Here is a 22,003-nt window from a genome sequence, read left to right as displayed (position 1 = left end):
AAAAGAAGTATTCCATGAATACCACTGCATTTCTACTATTTTTGGTAACAAAATATCTCAACTCTTTCTCTCATCTTTCTGTGTTTGTATTATAACATCTAATTTTCCGTGTTTGCATGGGGTAGTTAGAATTCATAGAGGCAAATTTTCTATGACTGGATGTCTTTCCTGTTGCCAATTTTTACCCGTTCCCAAGCAACTCATATTTCCTTACAGCTGGACAGGTTTCTACAGATGATTAAAATTGATATGATAGTAACACTTACTACTGTACAATGTCAAGACTTGGGGACATACACGCAGTGTGCATTGGGAAGAAAACAACCACACAGCCATACCTAGATGTGTGTGTGTGTGTGTGTGTGTGGACAAAACCTGGGCAAGCAAAGGTTTTGAAATTGCCAACATTTCAAATGGAAATGTAAATCACCTTTATATTTCATTTTAAATTAGGGAAAAAGGGACAATTTTTGCTGGAAACGTTAGGGGCCAGCATTAGAAAGGGCTAAGATTAATCAGCTTATGAGTCAATGAAAAAGTCTCTACACGGTCATTCTATCTGCTGGGAATAACAGCCAAATTTCCCTCAAATCACACCACAACATATAAAAAAAAGTAAAGACATTTAGCAAAATGATCCCATGACATAATAGTTGTTTGCATAACACTAACCACTGGGCTATGCATCTTCACGATATGATACAGCAAAAATGTATCATCTAAAACAGTATGCATTTTGATTTTAAAAGAATCTATTGTGAATGCACTTAAGTCAACCTACGTGCTGTCAAAATGCTACAGACCTTGCTTGTTTCCATGAACAGCAGTTAACATTTTCCTCTTCAAAACAATCAATGAATAACTCTGTAGTTCATAATTAGAAGTGGTTTAAATACAAGTGAAATTTTCTTTTCATGAATTTGTGATGCATAATACTGAATATTGTATTTTTGTGTTAATCAACCAAACAGCTTTTCCTCAAGCTTCATGATGCCATATTGTACAGCATTTTATCTCTATAAATGCACTTCTTGTTACAATATATATATATAATGTGAATAGATGATGCATGCTGGGTAAGAATGTACTGAAAAATGGTTATAGATGTTCTATGGAGTAGATATAGTTCAAAGACAGCTTGGCATCAGTTGTTAGATTGAAATAGTTGAAATAGATGTAGCAATTCAAAATAAAAATATTGATTTCTAACATAAGTATGAGGCCATGAATTTGGTGAAAGGAAACAAAAAAGTATTAAAAATGATATCATTGTAAATCCAGGCAACCCATCTAAAGCTGATAAAATAAAACATTATGATGAAGTTTATGAGTATTATTGATAAATTCAATATCAGCTTGTATATTTATTTACACACATTACAGTACATTTTTTAAAAATATTTTATTCCACTAACTTCAAACAATTTCACTTTACAAGGAAAACTTTTGAAAGTCCTGGTTACGGTCTTGTTACAACTGAACCCCCCCCCCCTCAGTAAGTACATCTAGTACAAAGTTTCAAAAGATTACATCTAGCTACAATAACTACTGTAAACCATTCCTGCATACAATCCTAAAAATGTAAACTTCCTTCAGCGGATCAACCAATACACAAACAATTCATATAAACGGTCGTTGATATTTTTGTATTTCTTTCAATATTATGTACTCAGATTTCGTTGGTTACTGCGCTGGTCTCTCCCATCTCATTAAAGTTGGTGGAGGAAAAAAACAGATTTGTTAAATCAGAGCATTGTGGATTTCATAACAAAATGTTTTGTTTGTGTCACCACTTCTGATAAATAAGAGAAAGTTGTTTTTTATCAGTTTAGAGGCTCGAATGACATGTCATAGAACAGATTAAATAAAAATTAAATCTATTTGTCAAAAAATAAGATAAAAATGGAAAGAGGAAACTGCTTTGCATTTAGATTAAGTTTGTTGCTGTCAAATGAAGTGGTTATGCTACTTGCTGAGAATAGCAAACAAATCTCCCTCAATCATAAAGAACAAACATTATATAATGCAGTCCAAGATACACTGTAAAAAAGAAAGTACGATGGCACTATGGCTGAAATGCCATTGACCATAGATCTGCAGGATCAGAGCTACTAACCTGATGTTAAACAAGAACAGTAATAACTAAGTTTGTTTGTAATATGATTGCATTTTGGGGATAAGATGGCTTGTTCTAGAAGTCAGATTCATAGCATCCAAAAGAAACTGGTGAAGAAAAGGGGAGGAGTATAGAATTTCTATTTTGACCACTACTGATTGGTTCTTAGGACAATAACTGTTAGAGCGGTCATCCTTACTCTTTACACTCAGAGTTCATATTCAGACAAGGTCAGCTGTATCTTTAGTCCCACCAGATTTGATACTTCTGTTTGTATGGAAGAAATTAGCCATGTTTAGATCTTTTAAAATGCCCAAAACATGTCCCAACAGCTGCATTAGGAGCTGAGGACCAACGAAAGATGTTCTAAAGATAATTGTACAGTGATGTCCAAAAGTCATCTCTAAATGTCATGCAAAGTTGGTTACCATATATGCCACTAGGATGGATATATAAGATGCACTTTTATTATCATCATTTAACATGTCTTCTATGCTGGCATGGTTGGACCAGTTTTTCTAAAATTTTCAGTAAAAAAAAAAAATTTAGTTTTCAATTATTTTTATTATCCTAAGTTTCTTGGTACAGTAAATTTGAAGGTTCATATTTTAAGTAGTAAAAAAATATATAAATAAATATTTGGCACCATACATACTTTTTTGTTTCTGTAAATAATCAAGTTTATTTAAGCTGAAGTAACCTTATCATTCTAACACATGGCATCAGAATAGTAAATTTCAACTATGCTTTTTTTAATGAAAAATATTTGTTCTTTCATTCAGGTATAAGTCAGTGAAGTGTAGCATGGCATTAATATTTTCTTAGACACAGGTTGGGAAATTGATACATAATTTTTAAAAAAAGGGGGGGGGGGCACTGTGAAAAATTATGATTTGGTGCCATGTTGTTCTGAGTTCAATTCCCTTTAGAGTTATCTTCACTTCCTTTATATTACTGATGTAAGTAACCTATCTATTATACAGGGTGTCCACAAAGTCTGGGTACATGGGGATTAACACATACTTTAAGAAGTTATTATTTCTTATATTTAATTGTTTATGTTATGATTTTATTTACTCCATGTACCCAGACTTTGTGGACACCCTGTATATAAATCTATCAATTCTGTTAAGTACAGTAGTGTACGAAAAATCATTTCTAATGTGATACAAAATTATTTGCCATACATACCACTAGAACACCAGGTGCACATCTTCTCTAATTTTGGTGGTGAGGACAAAAAAAAAGGATATTTTCATTGCCTTAAATTTTTTGATACAGTGAATTTGGTGATTCATTTTTAGAATTGTAAAAGGGATCTTGTACATCATTATCCTTATTATTTAGTGTTCAGCTTCTATACTTGTGTTTGATGGTTTCAGGTTTCACAGGGTCTGCCAATTTGGAGGACTGTTGCATGCACTCTTAACATCAGCCACTTTACAGAGTGTACTGGGTGAATTTTTTGTAGCACCAACACTAGAGATGACCACCTTTTAATTTTCTAAAGGGCTACAGTGGCCCCTATAACTGAAGGAGAATCGAAGAGAGTGGGTGATGATCCTTGATAGAGGGTAAGAGAATGGTAAGAGGGAAAGTTGGCTGAGTATGGCACGAAACAGGGGAAGAAGTGATTAGTGACAGGGTTGAGAAAAATGGTAGCTGGAAAGGTGATGTGGATTCTGTAAAGGAGGATCTAGGGCTTGAACCTATGGTAAAAATACTAGTTTCAAATTTTGGCACAAGGCCAGCATTTTCCAGGATGAGGATAAGTCAATTACATTGATCCATATATTTGACTGGTACTTATTTTATTGACCCCACCACCACTACCATCAAGGATGAAAAGCAAAGTCGACCTCAGCAGCATTTGAACTCAGAACATAAAACCTATACTCTTTTACTTGTTTCAGTTATTTGACTGTGGTCATGCTGGAGCACCGCCTTTTAGTCGAGTACTTATTCTATCGGTCCCTTTTGCTGAACCGCTAGGTTACAGGGACGTAAACACACCAGCATCGGTTGTCAAGTGATGTTGGGAGGACAAACACAGACACACAAACATATACACACACACACACACATACACACATATATATAAACATATATACAATGGGCTTCTTCCAGTTTCCGTCTACCAAATCCACTCACAAGGCTTTGGTCGGCTTGAGACTATAGTAAAAGACACTTGCCCAAGGTGCCACGCAGTGGGACTGAACCCGGAACCATGTGGTTCGTAAACAAGCTACTTAACATGTAGCCGCTTCATGGAGAGCAAAACAAGGGTTAAAAATCATTAATAATTTATGAATATTAGAGTAAAATGTCTCCAGAACAAAAACAGAAGAAGAGAGAATTCTGTTTGTTTATCTCCTGCTGAAGTTGCTGTATATCATGAAATGGAGTAAACACCTGTGTTCCAGGTGGTAATAGAAGAGGATACAGCAAGGAAATAGGAAACCTCAAAGAGGCTGCTGCTTCTGCACACAACAGTGCATTGTGGGTGGTAATTTATATGAAAGATTTGGAGATGAAAAATACCTTTTTGAGTTGTAAGAGAAATTCTCTTTGCAACTGTTGCAGATTCTATGATGGTAAGGTAAGACATTGTTGAATATAGAGTAGCAATGACCTATAAATAGAAGCATTAACTGAGTTTAATATTTAACCCAGAGATACTAGTGTTCATGTTGAGTTTGACACGTGTATATCCAAGCAAATCTCCATACAACTTCATCAGATGTAATTTTATTCGAAACCAAACTAATGTTGTTGCAACTAAGAAGGGCCATTATGCCAATAATAAAAACATGCACTGGTTTTATTTCACTTTTAATATAATTAAGTTAATTGATTAAACATTTACCACTTAACTAATCAATTGTCTGATTAATCATTCAGTCAACCAATCAATCAGTTAGATTTGTCAAATCCTTTTGTCACCATTCACAACCTCGTTAATGACATGCCCTCTACTCCAGGTTTGCTTCGGGCCTATCATTCCAAGTAAAGGTAGGTTAATTAAAAAGTACATTCAATCAGTAACGTGGTCAGATGGCCTTAAAACTATTCTTTTTCTATTTGAGAAGAGCTATCCCGTAATATGATGAAGCACATTCACTAAGTATGAAAATCTCATTTGTTTTAACATTTTCTATGGTTCCATGCTTGCATAGGTCAGACGAGAGTCTGTTGGAACAGGCTTCCCTATAACCAAATGCCCTTACTGATGTTAACTGACACCCATTTCCAAATGAGGTAATAATCTCCTAATCAAACAAACAGAGCCCGAACATGGTTATGTGGAGAACTTGGAATAAAAGACACCATTTGAATTATTTTTTTGTTTACAATGATCATACATGTCAAGATACGTTGAGAAACCCAGACATGTCTTTGCAGTGGATTGCAAGCAAATGACACCATCATTGTTTAATAAGCAAATATATGTGAAGACGAGAAGAAATGCAAACTCATTCACACAAACATGCACACAGACACATTTTACATATACACACTTAAGCACATTTGCACATCAGGCTTCTTTCAGTTTCCATCAACCAAATCTATTCACATGGCTGTAGTTAACCTGAGGTTATTGCAGAAGACACTTGCCCAAAGTGCCATGCAGTGGGACTGAACTCAAAACCAGACAACTGGGAGCATCACCTTGAAAAATTTTTAGTCAAATGAATTGACTCCAGTACATGTTTTTCTAAAGCCTGGTATGTATTCTATTGATCTCTTTTTCACTGAACTGCTAAGTTACAGGGATGTAAATACACCGACACTGGTTGTCAAGCAGTGATGGGGGACAAACACAGATGCACACACACACATTATATATATATATATATATATATATATATACACACAATGGGCTTCTTTCAACTTGAGGTTATAGAAGACACTTGCCCAAGGTGCCATATAGTGGGACTGAACCTGGAACCATATGGTTGGGAAGCAAGCTTCTTACCACACAGCTATATTTACACCTTTAAGAATGTAATATTATTTGAGGAGACAGTATAACTGAAATACAACAGAAGGTAGTGTTTCAGAAATCAGCATTATGTAGATAATAAAGTAAAAATGGAGCATACACATGCACATATATGACCACACACACAGACACACACACACACACTTCGCTTTAGAAATTCAGTGTATAATTTGGATGTTTTACAGGTCAATAGGAGTGGTATAAACATATACGAACTCACAAATACACACACACCCTCACACATGAGCTTCTTTCAGTTTCAGTCTACCAAATTCATTTACATGACTTTGGTCAGCCTGGAAGTATGGTAAAAGACACTTTCCTGAGGTGCCTCGTAGTGAGACTGAACCCAAAATTTCATGATTGGGAAGAAAACTTAAGCTCACAGGCTATAACAGTGCCTAGACATAAAAAATTGAAGAAGCAGAAATAAAAAAAATCACAGAGTACTTCATATTAAGTGGTTGAGAGACAACTCGTCCCTCATGTAGATACTAAGCTATGAGAGATAATTCCCTTCAGAAAACACAGGTACCTGTTCCTTGTATTAACAGAGAATTAAATGCTCTGCCTAGAAGAAACAAAAGAATACCTACACCGAACTTAAACCCCATGAACTGACAGTCAGGTCTTGCATTCAATATAAACAGTGTGTGAGTGTTAAAGAGCTTTAAGATCTACAAGTATAACAATGTTTCAAGTATTTCTTTCATCTTTAAGTTTCCGACTCTGATTGGGTTTTAACAAAAGTGAGTGGAAGAGAAGTTCTAATTTTAAAAAGGAGATGTGTGAATAAATGAATGGGAAGGAAGTGATGATGGATTAGGAAACAAGCCTTGTCCCCCACACATCAGTTTTTAATAATGATACCAAGAAGCAAAATTATTAGTTTGATAGCATCTTGTACAGCAGGGTAGGAGGGAGCAAAATTTAATTAGCAACAGGGTGGAGGTGAACAAGATGAAGGATGAGAGATTGAAGAGAGAGAGAGAGAGAGAGAGAGAGAGAGAGAGAGAGAAAGAGAGAGAGATAGGTACATACACAGGTATGAGAAAATAAAATCATTAAAGATAAAAAAAATCTTTGGCAACTATAAACAAAGTTATCAAAGAAATGAAACAAGGAAGTAAATACTGGGTGAAGTATTTTATTATTAAGGATCATACGTAATAAATAATGTAAATATTAAACAAACCTAATTACACAGATAACCAAAATAAATAAAGAGCTTCGCAGTCAATTACGATCCCTGTGGAAGGCAATGCTTTCGTCTGATTCTGCGTCCCTAACCCTCATTCTTTAACTCTTATGGTAACTTTTTTCAAGAAAAACTACAGACAGTATTTTATAAGTAGTGAGGGATGATTGTGGGAGGGAACCAGCAATTCTATAAATAGAGTCTACTGAAAGAGGAAGAGGGAAAAAAAAAGGTAGAAAAGCGGGTAAGGGAGAGGTTTCTTTTGCTGTCATGGTAACATTTTCTGACATCACATTGTAAGCATGATAAAAACGGTTTAAGGTACAGCAGTAAAATATACAAGCTGTTTGCATATTGTTGAAAGGAGTAATGTATATACGCAAGCATGCACTCGTACATAAATGCATGCACAGAGTTTATATATATACACTAACACACACACATATTGGAAGTGCATGGGTAATTTTCTAAGCCAAATTCTAAACTATTACAGGAATGTTATTTAAATAAAAACAATATGTTCTAAGCATTTTTGCATTATTAATATACAATTGAAGCTCAAACACATGTAAACATTCCTTTATTCCTTTATTCCGTACTTGTTTCAGTCATTTGACTGTGGCCATGCTGGAGCACCGCCTTTAGTCGAATCAAATTGACCCCAGGACTTATTCTTTTGTAAGCCTAGTACTTATTCTATCAGACTTATTGCCGAACCGCTAAGTAAAGGGGACCTAAACACACCAGCATCGGTTGTCAAGCGATGTTGGGGGGGGGGGGACAAACACAGATACACAACATATACACACACACATATATATATATATACATATATATGACGGGCTTCTTTCAGTTTCCGTCTACCAAATCCACTCAAGGCTTTGGTCGGCCTGAGGCTATAGTAGAAGACACTTGCCCAAGGTGCCACGCAGTGGGACTGAACCCGGAGCCATGTGGCTGGTAAGCAAGCTACTTACCACACAGCCACTCCTACGCCTATATAAACATATAAACATAAATTATAATTCCACATATACCTTCACAGCCTCTCATCTCTTACATTCATATCTTTCTCCCCCCATTACAAAAAGCAACCATAACTCACTCTAATCAAATCTACTGTAGGAAAAAGAGTAAGAGGCATGCATTCAGGTCAATGTTGTCCTAGATTCAAAAATAATTTTAATAAAAGACAGAATCATCATGGCTTTTAACATTTGATTATCGGTCAGCTCACTCAGGAAGACTTCAGGCCAAACAACAATAATCTATAACTACACATCATTCAGGAAATCTCCAGATCTAGATCTTTGTCTTTATTGATATCAAGGGAAAAGTCTCCTCTGGCAAAAAGAAGTTCAAAAAGACTGATAAATTGTAGTAAATTGATAAGTCATGAGAAGACTGTTAGATGTTTTGCCGAAAACCCAACATTAAAGAAATGTGAAATATGAATTGCCAACGTGTTTTATAAGATCTTGTTTAATGACAGAAACGGAAAACTTTGCCCAAATATTACAATTTACACCTCTTGCTAAAAAGATCACTTCATTTCCTGAACTGTGTTAAGCTCACCCACTTTCCAGTTTAGAAATCCAGATTACTGTGTGTGTGTGTGTGTGTGTGTGTGTGTGTGTGTGTGTGTCCGTCCCAAGCTTGAAAGAGTGGGACCATAACCCATACATACACATAAAACTAACAAGCACTCCCTTGCCATTAAATGCACGATTACCTCTTGCACTTCCAGTTAGAGTTCAAACATGTGAATGTCACCCATATGTGCTTTTTTCCTGGCTCTCTTCTCTTTTCCACTCCCTAGACTTACCTCTAGTATTCAATGAAGGACTTTGTCCTAAAAATAGTTTTACTCTATAACTTCTTTCTTTCTTTGAGCATCAACCTAATATCAATGATGAATGTCTCTCAGACTTTTATCTTTTTATATTCAAATGGCTTTACATATAAAAGTGATATAAAAAGTCATAGTAATGTAGATAGAAGATTAAATATCAAAAAGAAATATTGAAATATTGCCTTAAAAATAATTATATTTTGAGTAAAAAAAAACCCCCATTCCAAAGGCATTAATGAACAAGAGAGATGAAATTTTCATGTCCATTCTATCAGTAAAGCCTCTGTAAATGAGTTTTTAACTCAGTATATCAGGACTAATTAAATATTTTTCAGGTAACATTTTAATATCTTTGTTAGTATCTTTTATATTTAATTTTCTGTCTGCATTACTGTTTTCATCTATAATACAAGTTTTCAATATGTTCTACAGAGCTGCACGCAAACTACAATACTTTTACATAACGTAGTAATTTTTTACTGACTGAGACTTTATGGATGGTCAGCTAAGATTGTAGAATATTAACTATTTTAGTATTAAGCTCAAAGCCTTACTACAGTCATTCACTTCTTGTTCTGGAGTGGAATTTAAAACCATTTGTCTCGCCAAAAACTTAGTCATTGACTATTCTACAGTAGTCAAAGTGGTTTAGCGAGGGATGATTAAGCTGTAGACATAATTACTCCAGAACAAAGACTATCCCACCCTACAAACTAAGGAAAATTGGATATCACTGCAAAACAAATGCATATGAATACAAATATATACACGCTCACATATATACATATATGTTCATACATATATAGTATATATGCATACACAAAAATATGCATGCACTAGATTATGTCAAGTTCCGAGAAGTTCAGCAGCTCAATTTATCACAAACTCTTGCTCAAATTGTTAGAAAATGACTGGCATTTATACTGTTAATAAAAATAAATGCAAAATATCTCGGATAATGTTATTACAAAAAAAAAAAAAAAGACATACATTCCAATTGTATTTTGTGTAACTAAATATAAGCATAAAAATCCCACTGCATCTACATACATTCATTGCCAATTATTATATTATTGTTATTATCATCGTCATTTCACATTGACATACATCTCTGCCAGGCTATAATATTAATTTGTGAATGCTAGTTAATCTTGTAGATGATGTTAGCTATAGCAGAAGCCATAAAATCTGTATGAGCTGCTAGCTTTTCATTTAGCTCTATGTCTTAGTTATCCAAAGATGATCTACACCGAAGGAGTTTCTATGCAGTTGGCTGATCTGCTTGAAAAAATAGAAAAAATAACTCATGCCCTACCGCCATCTTAATCAAAAAGGACATTAATTAATGTAACCTTAAAGTTAGGCTGGTCACAACAGGAATGCCCTTAGTCATAAGATGACCTGGGACTAATAATATCCAAGAACTTGCAGCTTTTACAACATAGCAACTCATCCAAGAAGAAACCAATAAACCAATAAGGGAAACTGCATGCTTGCACAACCTACTACAGGTTCCACCTTTCAAATTTCATTGGTGTCCTAACATGGCCACAGTTTAGTGACTGAAACAGGTAATCCATGAGGCTGAATAACTGATTTTGGCCTACCCCTTTGTTTATTTTCAAGGCTATCATCTCTTGAATGATGGCATTGGAACCAGCTCTGAACAGTTCTGATGTCAACAGAACCATTACCAAAGGCCCACTTGATATTTCATAGAACTTCTGTGGCAGAGTAACCCAGTTTGTACTCATACGAGAAAATCACTCAACATAGTTTGGTTGTTATCATTTTCATAAGGTTTGTGGGTACGAATTTTGTATACCAATATTGTTGGGAAAGAAAAAGAGTCAAGATTAGATGAAAGGTATACATAATTGAGTTTTGAAATGACTGAAATATGAAGTAATTAAAAATGCAACATTGCATGTGAAACAACCTAATAAATGTGTGTGTGTGTGTGTGTGTGTGTGTGTGTGTGTGTGTGTGTGTTTTATCTGCACACCACTAGACAAGTGGTGTCTGTGTGTTTAGACCCCTGTAACTTGACAGTTCAACAAGAGACTGAGAATAAGTACCAAGTTTAAAAACCACAAGTACTGGGTTTGATTCATTCAACTAATATTTTTCAAGGTGGTGCCCCAGCATGGCTGCAATCTAAGGAGTGAAACAAAAAGAAGATATCAACATAGGTACTAGTTAAGGTTAATGACCACATAACTAAGTCAAGAGAGACTTATGGGCTTATGTGATCTATTTGTCTCCCTTCACATAAACACATATATTCACATACACAGTTTTATAGGATTAGTATAAGCAGGAAAGTACTAAATATCAAGATAAAGAAGTGTATATATATATATATATATATATATATATATATATATTTCTCAGTTGAGAAATTCAGTGCAACGTACTATTCCATCTTCCGCATTCAATATAATTGCTAGACTGATACTTTATAAAACACCTCATATTTTAACATCAATGTATTTTGTAAAATAAGTGCTTATTTATATAAGCTCTTATACAAATTTTAAATTATAGTAAATCTTAAATTCAATACCAGGAGAGTATTGTGTGAAGTTTACATACGTAACATTATTTTAGCATGACAGTATAACCACTGTTTGAATTCATTTTTGCCTCTTTTCATTTCTATCTTACATAAACCACAGTGGAAATAAATAAAACTGAACCTCTAAATGTAGTCTTTCTGCCACTAATGAACACTGTGTAAGGTTTGGAACCTAAACTTGGTTCTGGGCACTAGTGTGGCTAGAGTATGTGCCACCCAGGACGGCCCTTCTGTTTGCCGCCCCTGAACCCCTCAAAAAAAGCATTGCCTACAACAGACCCAAAAGTGTCTGCTAGTGGTTCTGGGTGTACAGAAATGTACCACATTTGATTATGTAAGTGATGTGCTTTTTTACCCCATAAATGTCTCAAAAATGGGTTTATAGGTGGTGAGCTGCCAGAAACGTTAGCAAACAGGGTGAAATGCTTAGCAGTATTTTGTCTGCTGTTACATTCTGAATTCAAATTCCGCCGAGGTCGACTTTGCCTTTCATCCTTTCGGGGTCAATAAAATAAGTACCAGTTACGCACTGGGGTCGATCTAATCGTCTAAATCTGTTTGTCTGTCCTTGTTTGTCCCCTCTGTGTGTAGCCCCTTGTGGGCAGTAAAGAAATAAAATGTCTCAAAAATGAAAGCAAAGATCAACCAGGGTCTTATATGCAAAGTTGGGCCTCCCACAAGCTAGTTTTGTCCCTGGTGTACTTTCTCCTGAAAATGCAGTGCTGAAATTTGGGTGCATCTAATATGCTATCAAATACATGTTAGAATATCTTGATTTGTATATTATTGTCTCTTTATATTATTCACTCACTAGCTTCATATTTTCATAAATTTATCAAGCACTCATTTAAGTTGAATTCCAAATATATTGGTAATTTTCAAATAATATCTATATAACTTTATATATAAACTTAAAACTATTTTATATCTTAAATGTAGTATTTGTAGAACATTGTAAAGTTTACACATATATGAATTCTATTTTAGAGTGATAGCATAACCACTGTTAGATTAGTTTTCAATTTGCTTAAACAAGAGAGTATCGAGGGTAGTTTTGAATTTTTCCCACCAACCAATCATTTTCCAAGCCCTAAACACCTGCAAAAGCAAGGGAGCTTGCCACGAAGTTCATATCCTGATAAATTTTTGTCTCTGTGAGGGATTTAAGAGGAAAGATGTAAGAAAGTAAAAACTACCACTTGAGGGAACACATTTCACTCATGCGTGACCAATATGTCAAGCGAATGATGAAATTAAATGAAGCAGAAAGTTAGAGGATTGTTTATATGGATAAAAGCTACATCCACAAGAACTATTGTCAGCATGAGGATTCGTTGTACAACCCAAATGATGAGCAGGACCTTACTATTTTTGCATGCTACAAAGACCAATGATATTGTTTCATTGCTACAATTATAGATGCTGATTATAGAATTCTGGAAGATTAACAATCGGATGAGCTACAGGCTGGTTTACTGACGGATATGCTTGATATCTTTGAAGGGGGAAAGAAGCAAACAAAGGATTATCATGTTATGTTTGACCACAAATTCTTTGTCAAATGGATGAGACACCTATTGCAGTCTTTGAAAGGGAGAAATGTATCCAATGTTCTTATAATGAACAATGCCAATTACCATAAAAAGCTACCTGAAGATATGCAGAGAAAGAACGACCAGAAAACAGCATTACAAGAAGCTTTACAAAATATGGAATTGGTTTTGATGGCAACAACATGAAGGCTATGTTATGGGATAAACTGCACTTGTATATCCAAGATAATGTAATTCCTATTATTGCAAGAATGGCTCGACATGAAGTAATATTTTCACCACCTCATTACTCGGATTTGCAACCAATTGAGACTGTCTGGGCTGTTGTAAAAAGAGTGGGTGGTAAGCAGTACACAACCGACACTCCATTCAAATGTACTTCAACGTATGAAAGGTGCTTTTAATTAACTGAAAGCAAATACAGTTCAAGGTTGCATTAATACAGCAAATAGGAATCTGAAGATGCCGATGATGAAAATGGAGATGATTTAGATGAGGATGTGGGTTCTAATGGCTCCTCTGATGATGAAAGCATTACTGAGGACTCGATAACGAGGATTAAAAATAAATCCAACTTTTCTTTTACCTTATTTTTCTAGCAAATGGTCAAAATATTCTATAAATTCACGATCATTACTTTGCCAGAATTGTGTTATCAAGTAAATTTTGGAAGAAGGGCCTTGCAAGTCTACCAGATCATTATAGAAAATGAAGAGCATTGTAGAAAATGAAGGAGCATGTATTTTAGATTAAAAAAGAACTTTGTTGATCTTAATTTTGAAAAATAATAGTATAAAAAAACTGCATTATTTATTGGATGCCCCAGTATTATATATCACTATCATTTAACATCCATATTCCATGCTGGCAGGCCATATGAAAATGCAGTTGGCATTAACAGTTGAGGCCACCAGATTATACCCACAGATTGCAATATGCACTCAGACTTTGCGACTTTTGGCCCACCATATATAATCCAGAAACGTGACACACACTGAAATAGTATTCAAACGTATTAGCAGTATGCCCTTAGCATGTTTATTTTAGCAGCCTTGATGCCTAATGAAATAAGTCATGCTTATAACCATACTTGAAAGGAGCTGAATGCATTTGAAGACAAGAGCTAACAAAAATACCTTGCTGTTTTTGTAATCTTGTGAAGCAATTCCTAAACAATGTAATGGTGTATATGTATATATTTTTTACTAATATTTTCTGCTTTGTTTGTTTACAAACTTTGGAAAGAATTTCCAATGCAGTGAGGCAAGGAGGTTCTGATGTTTGACTAAACAAGAAAGAGCAACAATAACAAAACCGTCTGTCTCTTCCTTTCGTACATGTTTTCTCCACTTTAGTCAACTAATCTAAGTTTTAAAAAAACTATTGCAGTTTATTCTGGTATTGCATTTTTACTTGTTTCAGCTGTCTGCCTTAAATCATACTGGGGCCCTGTGTTATTATCATGAGGCCTTTGCATCTGGTATTTAGTGAAACAGGGAATTTGATATTGCTCTCATGTCAGTTTCATGGAGTAATGAAGAAAGTACACAGTGTAATTTCTATGTGCTGTTTGAATTGTCTTTGCATGTATTTCCTGTATATATTTCTTATAATTTTAGAAGGTTTTGAAAAATAGTATTCCTTTTAAACCCAAACTATTACAGTTCAAAGTCCTTGAAGAAGCAAAGACAGGGCAGAACTTTTGGTACTAAGCAGGGTGATCAGTCTAAGGATTCGTAGAGATTTCAGTAGCAAAGTTTGGCACTTGCAATCCAGAATCTTCCATATGTAGATGTTACATATCTTTTCTTTCCTTACTTTGGAGAGAAGTTTTAACTTTTCTAGGTCAGCTGCTCCATGGAGAAATATGCTATAATTTAATTAAAATATTTGTAATCTATCTTCACTCATTTTATGAAGACATAAAACAAATGAGAGAATTTGTTGGGTTACTTCATATGCCCATTGTGATGGGTCTTTAGACTTGTATTGTCCACTCATCTAACAGCTTCCAGTCTTAATGCTAAAGAGGTGAGCATTTATACTAATTGTGCCAAACATACAAATGTCAATTTTCAAAAACCAACTTAAGTTAGTATAAAGCGTTCACAAGATATGAATCAAGTTTTTAAATATCTTAATATAGATTTGTCCAACTGATAACAGAAAATCATAGAAACTGATAAGAACTGTTGTGGTAAAGACTACAGTAGTAGAGATTTTGATAAATATTATGAAATAAAAATCAATAATAAATATAAAGATGATGAAAATAGATATAAAAATGGCCGAGTGCTTAAAGGGAGCCAAACTACCACTCAATAAATTCGTGTTTTTTGGAAATTTTCCTGAAAATAGTTGGCATTTCTACTTGCTCAAATCAATCTCAATACAATATATACATACACCTCTCTCATTACAAATCTAAGTAAAACAAGGATGGTTTGCTTATATACACACACAAACATTTGTGTGTGTGTGTGTGTGTGTGTGTGTAACCAAATATCTGAAAGGATTTGTAGAAATAAGTATTTTATTAAATAGAAGTGTTGAGGCACAAACAAATATAAACCTGGCATGCAATTTTAAGCAAATGGTGTTTCAGGCCAACATGAAAGCCTCAACCTGCTAGAAACTGCAGCCAGTAATAGTTCCCTCAAATCACACTATACCATTTTAAGAAACATCTCAGGAAAATACAAAAAAGGGGTAGTTATGGCTAAGCTGATAATAAATCTACCCATTTGAAAATGAGTATACTGGAGTAACATGAGATGAAAATTGTGCACACCGACACAATGCACTTCCCAGTTAACCTGTAGCTTTATCATTGTGAGTTTAACACCTCTGGACCAGTGGAAAATGGAATTAGTTATATGAAGAAAAGCATGATATTCTGGGCAATTTTACTTGAACTGAAGAGAGAAACCAAGCCCATAACATTTGCAGGTCATGTCTAACTGAGGGAATTGGTGAAATTAATGCTCAGTTTAAACATCTGTAGGTCTATTTGCAAGGAAAACAGGGATGGGAAGAAAATGACAGTGTTGCAGATTTAAGAGGAAATATCAGGGCAAGTGTTTGGAGAAGGCTCTATGAGATAAGGGAATAAGGTACCAAGGAGGAGAGACAGAGTAGGTATGCAGATAGATAATTCAGAACAACAGAAACCATTCCAGTAAAATCAGGTAAAATAAAGGAAACTTACTACAGAATGTAACAAGTTAAGCAGATCTACTTTGAAGGATGTATATTTTTTTCTTACTCAAATGTTTTTGGTCTGAAGATGCTAAATGTATTTTCAGACAAGATTCTGTAAGTTCTGGTAAATACATCTGGTTTTCATTAAAAACAATTGTTCGTTTTATACGTCCATTAGATTGCATGTATGTATAATTGCTGACTTCTCTCTTGCATCAGTGTATAAATGTGTAGGTATGTGTGTGTATGTATACACATGCACATGTACTTGTGTAAGAGTGCTCATAGTGCAGGCTGAATGAAGAGAAAAAAGTGGAAGACAAGATGGTGCAGAGAAAATGAATGGGTTAGAAAATAAACAGGAAGACTGAGTACATGAGAGAGAGAGAGAGAGAGAGAACGAGAAGAGGAGGGAGAAATGAGAAAGAGTAAGAGTTGTGTACAATTATAATTTTATCCAAAGTTTAAAAATTTCATTTCAATTTTATCTTAAATTAGAAGTCTTTTCCTCTTGGCCATTCTGGATCTTTTCTAAATGAGCTATATTTTGCGTTCAGCAGGTAATTCTTGTCTGGAGTGAAGGTTTACTGTACTAGCTGAACTAACTCAAGTTAGTACAGGAAGGAATATGCAGAGAGAGACAATTTTGGGAAGGAAATGCCCGATGTAGACGGTAAGCTGTTAGAACAGAGCAAAGATTTTTTCAAAAGAGAGGAATGGTTGGTTGTGTACTTAGGGGAAGCTTGCAAAGGAGAAGCCATTGAAGAGGTTATACAAATGATAGACAAAAATATTCTCTTTAAAGAGATCTTTATTTCCACCAGTGTAGTCCTATGCTATTGCAAATAAGAAACCATTGAAGATGTTATACAAATGATTGGCAGGGACATGCTCTTTAAATGAGGCCTTTCCTCACCTGTGTAGATCCACATCAATTCTGATCAAGCAGCCTGATGGAATGTAATTAGTCAGCTAATTAATCTATGCTTGTGCCTAGCTAAGGATTATGCTGCTTATTCCAACATGCAATAATGAATTGTATAGGACTAACAGTTTTGGATATAAATTCATCACTGCCCATTCAATTCCTGCATTTGTCGTGGCATGATTTCTAGCTAGACATGACTGAACAGACCTATGGTCAAAGACATTCCAGCCATGACCATTCTATCTCATTCACTTAGGACAATATCATGCTGTGTTTCTCATCATCATCATAATGTCTGTTTTCCATGCCAGCATGGGTTGGATGGCTTGACAGGAGCTGGTAAGGCCAGGTTCCACTATCTATTTTAGCTTAGTTTCTATAGCTGGATGTCTTTCCTATGCCAAGCACTTTACAAAGTATACTGGGCACTTTTTACACGACACCATTACCAGTGCTTTTTATGTGGCACCAGCACCCTTCATGTGCAAGCATTACCAAGGTGGTTTTAGGATATCAATTCTGTTGTGGTGAGCAGGTCATTTATATATTGTAATTTGAGAAATTCAGCTGCTATTTCCAGCAAGTTAAGTGACCACATAAAAGCCCCAACACCCACACACCCACCTCCACCTGTTGATTCTAATGATAGACACAGCAGAGAAAAGAAGCAATGTAAAGATGATCAGATATCACTGTTTGCTTTTCCTAAGCATTTCATGAGGGTGGTTTATGCACATCAGCATAGCATTGTCTTCCGGCTGTTGCTTCTGGTGCCATTTATGTGCATCACTTGTCTTTAATATCTGTTCTAGTCAGAATGAAAAGGCTAGTGTTCTGAAACATTGCAGACACATGTGGGTGTTTAGAAATGTTTGTGCCTGCTTGGAGCAGGAAGTTTGTAAAGGAGTTTGTATCAGCAACAAACAGTAACCCTTACATATCCAGTTGATCTTTGACTTTCAGTACCTTCGTTCCATTATGTGCAACCTGTGATAATGCAAACAAATAGTATCAGTTATATGATTTGCTTGCTATAAAGAACAGCCAAATCTCCTTCAGCCTTCACTTTACCATCCCCAAAGTGAACTAATATACTGAATAACCTTTTTTCCCTGTTGATACTTGAGGTGAGATTATATCACAGACTGTAATTAAATGCTCAGAGGCATCACCATTTCCTTCTTCCTCTTTCTTTTTCCCCTTTGTCTGGCAGTTTAGTATCTCAAAGAGATTTTGTTTGAATGCAAGACATTCTCCATGAGCTGACAACTGATAACCAAACAAAGATATAGCTTAATCTACAAAACAATTTAAAAAAAAAAAGCCAAGGGGAAAGAGACTATTCTGAATCAAAGCTAACTAAATAAGAACTTTTGATGTCAGGATTTTTGTTTTTATGAAACACAGATTGAAAGTTTAATCAGAATATCCTGTAATTCAAGATTACATTAGTATGCATTAAAACCCAAGTATGTATACCCTTCCATGGTATACATACATGGTATACTAACTGTTGGTCATACCTCTGCATAGGATCAACACCAACTCTTCTGTTTTTCATTTATAAGAGTCTTCAATTATATAGTCTTAGCCTTGCAAGTTATAAGATGATCAACCATAGTGCTGGTGCCTTGAAAAAAAGCACACAGTACACTGGGAAGAGGTTGACATTAGGAAGGGCATCCAGCCATAGAAACCATACCAGAACAGACACAGGAGCACGAGGCAGTCCTCCAGCTTGTCAGACCCTGTCAAAACATCTAATCCAGGCCAGTATGGAAGCTGGACATTAATACAGATAGAAAGTAGTAATTAAGGAATTGGCCATTTTATACCTTCAACACTGAGCATTCAGTAAATTGAATTTGCCCTTTATATACATTCTTTTTATTCCACATTTACTGGCTTCAGTCGGTGGACTATAACCATAGTAAGACACCAACTTCACATAGAAATCAAGTCATTTATGATTTTTTTATAAATGTATAGGTTAGAGGGCAACCAAACCATGAAGCATTAAAATAGCCAAACATTTATTTTAAAATGTTCCCATTAATGGTTGTTTATCTCCAGGTATACTGTCATCAAGAATATCTGTGATCAAAAGCTATCCAGTTATGACCATTCCATCTTTTCTTCAGTCATAATTTCCCCTAGGCTGCATTATTCAATGTAGCCCTCTTTAAGATGGCATGGTATAGTTTGGAAACAGTGTTGACTGGTATTTCTAGCTGGTCGAGTGCTCATACAGAAGTTTCCTTGTTGGGTTACCTATTTGGTTTACCGCAGTATTGGTCAAAGGCTTCTCCAAGATATATGTATGTATACAAACCTATTTTAATTTTTTACTGACTTAAATGTTTTGGCTATATTACATATAATTGTAAATGCCAAACTTCACTCAAGTCTTCTATTACAATAGAAAAAAAAAAACTCCCAGCATATGAAACAAAATTTATTCCTTTATAGCTGTCTGTACTAAAGTTTTTCCATTGAATAATTCCTTTTAATTTTTGAAAAAAAGCCAGCAATTTTGTGGAAAGTCGATTATGTCAACTCTAGTACTTAACTGGTTCTTATTTTATCAACCCTGAAGGGATAAAATGCAAAGTCAACCTGAGGAGAAAATGCAAAGTGAACTTGGGCGTCTGGCTGTAGAAAATTTGCCTCAACAAATTACATCTGACCAATATGAACATAGAAAAGAGGATATTAACATGATGATGATACTAACTTATTGGTTTATTATGAAGTGCTAAATGAGAAAAGAATACACAACTTTGGCTTTATTTGTGGAGAGTCATTAATTGACTAACAATGGTTTTATCTACACAATGCAAAATATCATTTACTGATTTTCTCCTTTTTCTATTGAATTTTTTATTGATTCAATATTTAACTAAGGAACATTAGACTGCCATTGATAAAAGCATTGAAAATATGAAGAAAATTTAGTGCTGCTTCAGCATGTGGTCTACCACAGTATTTGTGGTCTATGATGTGAAATGACCTGATCTGGGGTTAGGGTTTAGAGTTAAAAGTTAGGGTTAGATTGCCTGCTAAATATAAATCACCAGGTCAACCACACACAAAAGACGTTCTGAAAATTTCAGGGTTTTTTTATACATGAATACCATTATGTATGTATAGTAATATCCATTTTGGGCAGCTCATGATGGGAATGTACATATGTTATACTTGATTTATAACTTAGTCTTATACATCTGGGTTGTCCTTCATTCTTGTGAAGTGGAAAGATTTTATGTATTCATGATTTGTGGGGATTGCTTACTTTGGTATTGTTTGATTTTCATCATAGGTGAACTAATTACTCTTGCATAAGGCTTAAATATTGGTGTCAGGCCTTTGGAAATATCTTGTGCTTGAGAAGACCTGGCAAGCCAAGTGAGACCATAACCCGTGGCCTATGCTAGTGGTGTAACCAACCCACTTAGGCATACCTTTCTTTCATTGGACACTAAACTGTGCTTGCAAAGACCTGTTGAGGCAAGTGAAATCGAAATCAAATTCAATGACAGCACCGCATGACTGGCATCCATGCTCGTAGAGCACTAAGAACACCATCTGAGCGTAATCATTGCCAGGGCCACTGATTGGCCCTCGTGCCGGTGGCATGTAAAAAGCACCATTCGAGTGTGATTGTTACCAGCATCGCCTTACTAGCACTTGTGCCAGTGTTGCGTGAAAAACAGCATTCGAGCGATGGCGTTGCCAGTGCCGCTGGACTGGCTCCTGCGCAGGTGGCACATAAAAAACACCACTTGAGCGTGGCTGTTGCCAGTACCGCCTTACTGGCCCTCGTGCTGGTGGCACGTAAAAGCACCCACTACACTCTGGGAGTGGTTAGCATTAGGAAGAGCATCCAGTTGTAGAAATTCTGCCAGATCAGATTGGAGTCTGGTGTAGCCATCTGGCTCACCAGTCCCCAGTCAAACTGTCCAACCCATGCTAGCATGGAAAGTGGACGTTAAACGATGATGATGATGTATAGCATGTATTTATGTATGTATATATGCCCAAATATATATATTTTCTTTTACTGGCTTCAGTCATTGGCTGTGGCCATGCAAGGGCACTGTTTTGAAGGGTATTAGAAAAATTAACCACAGTACTCTTTTTAAAATGTGGTACTTGTTCTGTTGGACTCTTTCACTGAAACACTGTTACAGGGATGTAAACAAAACTAACACCGGTTGTCAAACAATGGTGGGGGCAGTCACAAAGAGACATTCATACATATACACATATACATGTCAGGCTTCCACAGTTTCTGTCTACCAAATTCACTAGCAACGTATTGGTCAGTGGAGGACTCCCTCTCTTTTACTTGTTTCAGTCATTTGACTGCAGCCATGCTGGAGCACCGCCTTTAGTCGAGCAAATCGACCCCGGGACTTATTCTTTGTAAGCCTAGTACTTATTCTATCGGTTTCTTTTGCCGAACTGCTAGGTTACGGGAACGTAAACACACCAGCATCGGTTGTCAAGCGATGTTGGGGAGACAAACACACACACACAAACACATATATATAAACATAATTAAGGGATCAGCA

General features: G+C 35.6%; 1 protein-coding gene across 6 annotated transcripts in view; it reads right to left on the bottom strand.

The window, feature by feature from the left end:
- LOC106884182 (glutamate receptor-interacting protein 2) overlaps window positions 1-22,003 on the bottom strand; it is a 537,293-nt gene that overhangs the window by 486,355 nt on the left and 28,935 nt on the right. The window lies entirely within an intron of this gene.

This window comes from Octopus bimaculoides, chromosome 1 (assembly GCF_001194135.2).
Source record: "Octopus bimaculoides isolate UCB-OBI-ISO-001 chromosome 1, ASM119413v2, whole genome shotgun sequence".
Taxonomy (NCBI): domain Eukaryota; kingdom Metazoa; phylum Mollusca; class Cephalopoda; order Octopoda; family Octopodidae; genus Octopus; species Octopus bimaculoides.
Note: the sequence above shows the minus strand (reverse complement) of the source record. Positions and strands in the feature narration are given on the sequence as shown.